This window comes from Halichoerus grypus, chromosome 13 (genome assembly GCF_964656455.1).
Source record: "Halichoerus grypus chromosome 13, mHalGry1.hap1.1, whole genome shotgun sequence".
Lineage (NCBI taxonomy): Eukaryota > Metazoa > Chordata > Mammalia > Carnivora > Phocidae > Halichoerus > Halichoerus grypus.
Genome location: NC_135724.1, coordinates 52002973 through 52010582, shown reverse-complemented (window position 1 = coordinate 52010582; position 7610 = coordinate 52002973). Strand labels below are relative to the sequence as shown.

The window sequence follows — 7610 nt, the reverse complement described above, 5'->3', positions numbered from 1 at the left end:
ACGTTTCTCTTCCTTTGCACTCTGGGGTCTTTTTACCCACCCACCTTCCTTCTGCAGGATCCCTAACACTGGGCGTGGCCCTGGGCTCCCTCAGGCCAAGACAGCCACCGGCCTGGCCCGCACTTGCCTTCATCTGTCACATGCAGCCCACAAGACAAACAAAACCTTTCTCTTGCTAATAGTGACACCATCTCTATAATCTGTGAGTGAGGTGGGGGGGGGGGGGATCAAGGAGAGGAAACATCCTGTCCTGCAGCATATCCACAACCAAATATAAATCAGAGAACAAATGTTATTGAAAAAGTATGTATTTGATAGGAATAACTTTGCCTCTGAGAAATAAAAATTCAACATAATGGTGACTAAAACAGGATAAAGGTATATTTTCCCTCTTATGTAAAATTCCACAGCTAAGTGTCCAGTCCAGGGTTTGCTCCATGAAATTCTGAGAGACCCAGCTCCTTCTGGCTCACTGCTCTATCATCTTGAGGATGTGGCCATGGTCTTCAGGTCCAAGATAGCAACTAGATCTCCTGCCATCACATCCTCATTCCAGATAGCAGGATAGAGGTTGGGGCAAAAAGAAGAGACAAAGGATACAGGTCAGTTACTGTTGTCTTTTTAAAATTTTTTTCTTTTTTTGTTTTACTGTTGTCTTTTTAAAATTTTTTACAAATGATAATATTTTATTATAGAAAAAGCATCCCAAATACAGGATTTCATAAATGCCAGTAGGTGAACAAGTATAACTTTAAAAGTACCTACAGGGCCACCTGGGTGGCTCAGTCAGTTAAGCGTCCCACTCTTGATTTCGGCTTAGGTCATGATCTCAAGGCCTGAGATTGGGCTTCACCCTGGGCGTGGAGCCTGCTTAAGATTCTCTCTCTTCCTCTCCCCCTGTCCCTCCTCACTCCCCCCACACCCGCTCTCTGTCTCTTAAAAAAAAAAAGTACATTCAAAGTAGAGAGGCCAAACCTCGAAGCATTTTGCCTTTGAAAGAGAATACAACGTTCTCCTGCAGAGGTGATCCCACCCAGAGCACGAATGTGGCTCCATCTCTCATGCAGACATCAGGTTTGCTTTCTGAACTCACTATACCCATTTTAACAATTTCAAAATGATGGCAAGAAGTGGCATTGAATAAATTACTAAAACTCCTTGATTCTTAATTTTCTGTTGACACTCAATAAAAAAGATACTGTGTCACACTTTATGACAGATTTTGAGTTAAAGCCTGATTGTTTTTACTTACAGAAGAGTCCAGTGGGGAACACTATTTGCAAATATATCCATTTTTCCCGGGCTTATGCCACAGTATTTTCATAGGCCTGTATACATTAGATATCACACTGTTCCTGTGGAATTTAGTTTAAAATAATATTGGCTGTTGCGTAATGTGCAGTAAATCCAGCTACTTTCTGGCTCCCTAACTCTTCTTGCTGTCATTCTTTCAATACCTTTCCTCCACTTTGGAGAAACCACTAAGTAATCTAACCTGACACATTTTAACACTGCCTCTGTGTCTACTCTCCAAATCCTCAAGGCTAATGCAGACACAAACTCAAGATTCTAAACCTCAAATTCAGGTTCATGTTGGCTTGCTGAAATGACTTGGAGTGAGATATCCTGGGGAAAACCGTTTTCTTACGAAAATGTTCCTGTATATATTTAGGCACCTGGCTTATTTAGGTTATTTAGGCACCTAGAAAAAACACCAAACCTGAGCTCCAATTTTTTTATTAGAAACACTTCTTGCCTAGCTGGCCAATTTCTACATGCTAATTGTCTCTTGAGGAAGATTCCCAGAAGTTACCACAGGACAATCCTACTTATATCTCATTGGTGAGGACTTGATCACCTGGTTACTGCAAGTCAAAACAAGTCGGGAAATGGAGTCTTTCCTGAATGGCATGAGCCCAGCTAAAAATTGAGAGTCTTTCTGTGGAAGAAGGAGAGAATGGACATTGTAGGAGAACTAGCTTCTCAGTGACAAAGAGCAAACAAGATACTTTAGAAGTAAAGAATAGAAAAAGACCCATTTAAAATTAAGAGAACTGAAGATCATTTCACGGAAGAAAGTTGGGTCTTGAAAGTTGTACTATTTGGACTGGCAGATACAGGACAGAACAGGTGGAATGAATAGAAGGAACAAATAGTAGTGGGCACATGTACATCCATTCATTCTCTCATTTCCTTTAGTCATTAAATTTAAAAGTATTTTTTATTCTAGAACTCTTCAGTTACACATAAATATAGAAAGAATAATATAAGAACCTTCAGGGCTCATCAACCATTATGAATAATTTAGAAATGATCGATAAACATTTATGAAGTAGGCTTTCAACTAAAAATATAGAAATTATTAAAATGCAATGGCCCCAAGAAACTTAAGCATAGTGGGTATGTCTGAAGGAGTAATTCATTAAGGAAATGAATGAACATTTGGTGAAGTTAAGTGGTAATATAGCAGCCAATGTAACCAGGATACATATGCGTTAGTTCTTTACTATGTTCCAGTCATTGGTTGGAGGAACTTGGATAAAAAGCTCACTGTTAGCCCTGTGGATATTTACTGTCCTGTGAAGGGCTCATAGGCCAATGGAAATAAATAGCTGCAAATAATGGAAGGTCTGGACTATCATAATGTGGAATATGAACAGGCAATATTCGGGCAATAGGGAATTACCAGACGTAGTTGAGCAGGAAAATGACCGAATATTAAATCCAAGGTTTAGAAAGATAATTGGTGCCCGCATGGGGGATAGATCGCAAATAGGAAAACAAATTTAGGAAAATAGTTAACAATTAAAAGTGAATTTCAAAACAACCTGAGTAAAAGGAAGAGAAGAAAATTAACATATTTTGATGTCTACATTGTCCCACGCATAGTGGTTAGCCCTTTACACACATTATGCCTGACACTAATCTTCATGACAGCCCCAAGAGGAAGGTGTTATCCCCTTGATTTTTAGATGAGGAAGTAGAGGCCCAGAGAGTGATTTTTTCTGGCTCTATTCCTAGGTCCTAGTGGAATCAGAATTTGAATCTGTTTTGCTGGCCTCCATGTTTACATCTGTACCACATGCCTCCGCGTCCTGAACCACAGAGGTAGCAGAAGGAATCGGAAAGAGGGCACAGAAGTGAGGATGCTCCTGAAGAACAGACTGGGGTGAGTGATGAAGTGGTGTGGCTGGGGAAGAGGGAGAGATCAGGGGCGTCACAGACCACTGAAGCCCCAAGCCTGAGCGTCAGGACGATGGTAACGTGTTTATCAGAGATATACGAGACAGAAGATAAAGAGTCCGGGGAGCAGATGATGCATTTGAATTTGGAGGTGTTGAATTGGAATTGATGTCTAGCAAGCAGTTGGAAACTTGGGTCTGAAACGAAGGGAAACACCAAGTCCCTACACATACATGAAGAAGGTTCTGGTGTGGTGTGACAGGAGCAGCGCCGAGTGTGTGAGGTCTCCCGAGAGAAAGGGACGGGTAAGAGAAGACAAGCACCTGAATTGACCTTAGTTACTGCCCGTGTCTCCGGGATACAAGGAGGAACGGGGACAAGGTCTGGAAAAGGGCTGTCAAAAAACAGGAGAAACAGGAATATGGCTCGTCCCAGGAACTGTGGAAGGGGACAGCCCCAAGATTCACAGTTGGGTGAGCGAACATTGTCTCACAGTTGGAGGGTCATCAGGGACCTCTTCTGGAGCAGTGACCTCTGCAGAGGGCCAGGTGGGGAGGGAGCTGGACAACAGCAGGCTAGGAGAGGCACAAATGAACTCCTCCGTGGAGAAATCGTCTTTGAAAAGAAGGAAGAGCTAATACTGAAGCAGGCTAGGAGATGCCCGGCTGGAGGAAAGCTTTTCTTTTTAGAACGAATGGTATCAATCTGCTTATGAGCAGAGAGAAAGGTGCTGTGGAGAAGCCAGACTAGTTTTTCCTGGGACAAGAGGGAAGAAAAGGAGACCAGAGGGAAAGGTGAGAGAGAAAGTGTGAAGACTGGTGCATTTTTTGTCGTACTTGGGCAGGTTTTCAGGAATTTGAGAGGTAAGGTGATGGTTGGAATAAAGAGCGAGGGTGAACTTATGGCTGGAGGAGAGTGGGAAAGATTTGGAATAGATGCATAAAGGAACAGCGCTGGGCTTGGGCAGGGGCAGGCACGGGGTGACCACCTCATGTGGAGCCCGGTTTTGTGGGAGTGTGGCAGCTGAAGAATGCAGGGCTCAGGGGGTCCAGGGTGATGATAAGAGCTTAGAAGCAGGGGCGCCTGGGTGGCTCAGTTGGTTGAGATGCTGACTCTTGATTTTGGCACAGGTCGTGATCTCGCAGAGGTGGGATGGAGCCCCACATCCAGCTCTGCTCTCAGCGGGGAGTCTGCTTGAGGATTCTCTCTCCTTTCCCTCTGCCCCTCCCACCTTTCACTCAAGTAAATAAATAAAGCTTAAAAAAAAAAAAAAATGGAAGAGCTTAGCTGCAAAGAAAGTCTATGACCTTAGATGCCTTAGATGGACCCGGTAAGGGAGGAAATTTTCCTGAGGGCAGAAGCTGCATCTGATGCCTTATCACATCTCTCAACTCCTGGCATGTAGTAGCTTCTCAGTAAATATTTCATCATAAATGAACAAGCTGAGTATAAGATATAAGGTCTCAAGAAAGTGCCTCATGGATAATGCAGACTGTTGCAGGAGAAGAGAGGTCCCTTGAGGCAGAAGCAGTCCAGGCAGTTGAGAGAATCCTACTCAGAAAACTTCCTCTTGGTTTCCCTTCCTGGTGTCTCATTCTTCTGTCCTCTTTTGGCATGCGACTTGATCAGAGTTAACTCCTCCTCTCTGCATCTAGCACCGTGTCTTGTGTCTTGCACAGAGTAGACATTCAATGCATGTTTACAGGATTGGATGCAAACCAAGCTGTGATTGGTATTTCGTGGTGGTTGTTTATCTTTGGGGAGCACAAAGCCTGCCGAATATAGGAATTGCTGCTACGGCTTCCTGTCACCGTCCCTTGGCCTCATCGTGCAATCTGTCTTGCTTGTTTTGCAGCTGCCTGGGTTACCTTTTGGCTTCCATTCCCTCACCCTCAGCTGGCCTGAAAACAAGCACCCTTAAACATTCTGGCACTGGCGCAGCCCCACCTAGATCCTGCGTGGCACTTCCCACCCTGCCTCCTCACAGAGGAAGCCTTTGCCCTCTCAGGACTCCTCCCCAGGGTGCTCAGTATTGCCTTGCTCGATCTTGGCTACCTTCCACCAGGATTGGGTCTCTGCTCAGACAGTCTTGGGTAAAACTTCTCCCTGTTCAACCCAACCCGCGGCCATCCATGGGTGACCCATCTGCACCGTTAACCCATTTCAGCAAGCAGAAGCTAGACCAGAACTATTAATAATCCTCAGAGCTTTTAAGCTATTTTCTGGAATTCACAGACTACTCTTCCACAATGGAGGCCCTTTTCAGAGGTAGGGACATGAGAGAGTCTAGGTGAGGCTACTAGGACTATGATAGTCATAGAAAGGAAGCCAGAATAGAAGCCCTGGCGATGTTATATATATTTCAAACCTTTTTAGTAAATCTTTATCCCTGAGGGCTAAATAGGGTCATTACTTCCTTTCTTTCCTAAGTAGAAATCCTTGCTATTACAACTGAGAAAATTAGCACAGAAAATATAGAGTCAATCACCAGCCTGGCCCAAAAAGCTGAACCCACCCCTCCTGACTAGAACTGAAGGCAAACTATTGGATTTCTAACATCAGATTCTACCTTATCTTATTAGATATTGCAATGGCGGTGGGACCTTATTCACATCATTGAGCTGAATCTATTCAAATGAGTCTTGCTACTCACCACCACAAGTTCTTTGTCTTGTGCTAAAAGTTTGACTCATTAAAGGCCATTTGAGACAAAATCAAGTCCTTTGTGTGTATACATTTCCCCCCTGGTGACTCTGTAATCACTGTTCCCTTGTAGCTCAGCAATACTGTTGAGCAACAGAGTTGAGTTGGATTCTTGTAGGGCAGTGGAAGAACATGCCTCAAATCCATCCCTTTCCGACTGTGTAAAAGTTACATTCCCCACCTACACCACTGGAAAGCAGGGGTAAGGACATTGCACTGTCTCCCATATGGAGATTTTGTGGGGATTAAATGAGTTCATTTCTTTAAAAAGTGCCCAGGAAAGCACCTGGCACATATTAGGTGTATAACAAGGGGCTTCCCTTCCCATTTCCCTCCCTTAGTTCCTACCTTGTTTTCCTGAGGGTAACTTTTCAAAGGGCAAATAGAACATATTATGGAAGTGCTTCTACCCATTCATAGTACAGAAATCATTTTAATGTATAGAATCAAGAATTCATTTTTGTGACATTTTCTTACTTACATCACCTAAAAATTTTACTGGAACTATTTTGTTTTTGTATGAAATATGTTTTTAAAGTGCTTCCTAGTTGAGACGGCACTTTGGGTGTACATAAAGTAATACATACAACCTGGTGAGGTAGTTCAGGGTCAGGTTATTATTTTTTTTTTTTAAGATTTTATTTATTTATTTGACAGAGAGAGACACAGTGAGAAAGGGAACACAAGCAGGGGGAGTGGGAGAGGGAGAAGCAGGCTTCCCGCAGAGCAGGGAGCCCAATGTGGAGCTTGATCCCAGGACCCTGGGATCATGACCTGAGCCGAAGGCAGATGCTTAACGACTGAACAGGTCAGGTTATTTGTCCCCATTTTACAGATGGACAAACTAACACTTAGGGAGGTGAAGCACTTTGCTCAAGGTCATGTGACAGATAAGTGTGGGAAGAGTGGAACCCAGATCTCTCAACACCTCTCCCCTGTGACTTTCTCTCTCCAGCTGCACTGAGGTACTGGTCTTCCAAAGCCCAGGTGCGAAGCCCTTTGTTAGATGAATTCGTGACGTACTATGGAGTATGGAAAGAACAACATCCTTGACGAGGAGGGAGTGTGGAAATGTCAGTTGCCCCAAAAATCTAAGGATTTCCTCTATTACACTGCCATGGAAAAACCCAGCTTCCCATGACCCTCCCCCAGGAGCCTAGTACAATTACTGTATCACTGGAGAGAGTGAACCCTTTGCCTTGGAAAGGACCGAGAAAAAGTGGGAGGGGATTCAATAAATAAGAGATAAGAATCAGGGCAAGAGTTGTTCTTGAGGAGGCTTTCACGGTTTCATGGAGACAGATGGCAGCTATCTATAAAATATGCTTGCAAGTCCTACTTCCTTCTTCATTTTGGTTTGTTGTGACAACTAGAGTTAAGTTTTAGGCAAATAAATATATAGGAGCATATTTTCACTCCAAGTATTGGAATAACTAAAGCAACAGGATGCCTCACAAATTTCTCCATTTACTTTGGGCAAGAAAACTTCTTTCTGCGAAGCAAGTTTTAGTGTTTTTCTGGGTTTTGCTGGGAAGGCAGGGGGAGACTGTTAAGATCCATTTCTTCAGTAGTGAGCACTCCTGGTGTAATGTAATTAATCAGAGTGAGCCTGGAGCAGTCTCCCACTCAGGGGAATTACCTTCTTCCATTTGGTATCCCACACCTGCCTTTTGCACGGTGCACCTGGAGCCCACTCACCTAATGCTGGTTCTTGGCTGATCAAA

At 43.7% G+C, this 7610-nt stretch overlaps 1 long non-coding RNA gene across 1 annotated transcript; it reads left to right on the top strand.

The window, feature by feature from the left end:
- The first annotated feature begins 470 nt into the window (after window positions 1-470).
- On the top strand, window positions 471-7189 carry LOC118554614 (uncharacterized). Its single transcript, XR_013443164.1, has 3 exons — window positions 471-602; window positions 3022-3169; window positions 6842-7189. It is a non-coding gene; the product is annotated as an uncharacterized LOC118554614 (long non-coding RNA).
- The last annotated feature ends 421 nt before the right edge of the window (window positions 7190-7610 follow it).